This window comes from Scylla paramamosain, chromosome 26 (assembly GCF_035594125.1).
Source record: "Scylla paramamosain isolate STU-SP2022 chromosome 26, ASM3559412v1, whole genome shotgun sequence".
NCBI classification, from domain to species: Eukaryota; Metazoa; Arthropoda; class Malacostraca; order Decapoda; family Portunidae; genus Scylla; species Scylla paramamosain.
In genome coordinates this window covers 21,636,422-21,639,090 of record NC_087176.1, presented here as the reverse complement: position 1 = coordinate 21,639,090, position 2,669 = coordinate 21,636,422, and positions in this window count along the sequence as shown.

The window sequence follows — 2,669 nt, the reverse complement described above, 5'->3', positions numbered from 1 at the left end:
TATGTCTTTTCATAGATGTCCAACCCTTCAGGAAGTAAACAGTTCATGCAGGGAAGCCACAGAACGCCTCACTTCTGATCTCTCTAAAATTTCTGACTGGGGCAGACCAAACTAGTTATTGTTTGCTGCCTAAAAAAAATAAATTCTTCCATCTATCAACTCGACACAACCTTCCAGACAACTATCCCCTCTTCTTCAATGACACTCAGCTGTCCCCCTCTTCTACACTGCCACACTCCCCTGCCTGTTTTCCCTTGGTACAAGCTTCTCATGTGATGGCTCACCCATAATTTTCCTCACATAATGAGTCCTGGCAAGCTTGACAGTGAAGAAAAGTGTTGTGATGGTATTTGTTCAAGAAGGGATCAGTAATTGTGAGACAGGAAGGAAGATGGCAAATTCAGAAGCAGCCGTCACCCGGGTGGTGGACGGAGGCCGCTCACCCCCAGTCATCCTGCAGCTCACAGGCCTCTTCTGACCAGGAGAAAGATGGCGTGGCAATTAAGTGTTCACTGTGCATGTGCACTGTGCACTGTGCATCAACTTATTATTCCTGTATCTGTCTTCCTTTTTTCCCCTTAGCCTTTCTCTCAGGAGTGGCAGCTGTGCCCAGCACTAGTGTAACCCTGGCCAACTGTGTCACGGCTGTCTTTGATCTCCCTGTCTTCCTTCCAGCCCCACAGTTACTGGCCTTGACTCAAACACCATCACGGCACTCTCTTCCCTGTTAAACTTGCCGGGATCCATTGTAATGTAAGGGGTATTGAATGTGAGCGATGAAACGAGAAGGTAGTGGCAAGGGGGAAAAAAGTACAGGGGAGCGCAGGAGAGACACCTCTCTCCACTGTGCCTGACAGCGCAGGAGAGACACCTCTCTCCACTGTGCCTGACAAGTCTCTCAGTGATTGAAAGACTGAGCATAACATCTTCAGGGCACGTGAGTTGCCATGTATGACAATTTGGCACTTTTTCCATGTCTTCTTATTTGAGTAGACATATCATATCTTGTCATAATGAAAAGTCTAGTTTATCCTGTATGTGGAGACCTTCAAGTTACAATACAGCCCACTGCTTTAAGAGTTAAATGTACATGTCAATGTTTTCGTTTTCTGTCGTGCCTTCTTTGCTGTGTAATGTTGTGGTGAAACGGTTAAATTCTGGACCGAGTTGTGAGTCATGCAGCAGTATAGATGTGTGTCTTCCCCGCAGGTGGTAACACGGAGAGGAAGTGGAAGAAACCTTGGGACGCTCCCATAACTCTAAGAGCAAGAAATACACCTTACTGGAAACCTTGTGACTGACAGGTGGTGGTGACTGCAGGAACCAATTCAGGTGACCACTGTGTTTTGTTGCTACACTTGAGAATCCTCTATCCTAAATTTAAAAATCTAAGTTTTTAATTGTCATGTCTTGTAATGTTTTTGTCCCACCAAAAAATTGATTACTAGAGCTTGATTTACTGCCATGGGAGGTATCAGAAATTGGCAAGTTGTCATTAAAAAAAAACTGGGGAAATCTAAAATATGCACCACTTTCATTCACTCCCAACAATTTTGGATAAGGAATCCTCAACTGTATGTAATCAGAGTATTGTTGAGAGTCATGGTGTGTGTGTGTGTGTATGTGTGTGTATGAATCCTTATGTATGTATGTGCAGGATAAGAGGGAGGTGGTTAATAAGATTAGTAAATGCATGGAGGAGAGGCGTGCTCTTACCAAGATTAGAAGAGCAGTAAGTGTGAAAATAGTGGTACAGGATTGCAAGAGAGGCAGTGTGTGGGCTGGGTAAGTGCACATGTGGTGCTTTTGTTAAGAGTGACCGGGATGGATGAGTGTTACCGGTGTGGTGTGTTGTGGAGAGTTACTGAAGAGGGTTAGAAGGAATGGTCTGCAGTGATCAGTGTGAAATAAGAGGAGAGGATGCGTTGCTTGAGTTTTTCTTGCGAGATGTGCACGTGAAAGGTGTTTAGTGAAAAATAAGGTTTTTGGGGGAATTTATGGATATAGAAAAGATAAATAGATATGAATTGTTGGGTGTTTCAGGATTGTTTGGGCCAGGTGATGGGCTGTTCAAGGGAGTGAAAAGTTTGTGAAAAGTAAAATGCTGGCATTTGAGTTATAGAATTAGTGTGTATGTGTGATATAAGTTCATGTCTTAGTAACTTTCCATCTTCCCCAAGTTGCATTACTCTTTTGCAGATGTCTGTCTTGTGCTGGCGAACGTCCTGTCTGCAGTCAGGCCAGTAGTGCTATGTCGCAGGGTGTGACATCAGGTGAAGAGCCAAATGGAGAGTGTCTGCAGCCAGTACTGGGTGTGCTGATGCTGTACAAGTGTCGAGCCAGGTGCCACAGCACATGACTCCACCAGTGTAGTGTCTCTAGTCCAGGATGCACTGCTGTGTACGACTTGTATGTCTTTATAAATTTGTGACTATTCTTATTATATTTGTGAAATAAGACTTGTATGTCTTTGCTAATAAATAAATATTTGTGACTATTCTTATTATATATGTGAAATAAATATATAGTTAGCTAACAGTGTGGTATAATAGTGTAAAAATAAATATTTGATAATTCATGCATGCCCCAAAGGTAAAAAAAAAAAAAAAAAAACAGGATTGTGCCCTCTAAACTTTTAAGATACCACTTGCACATAAAAGCCCCGTCCC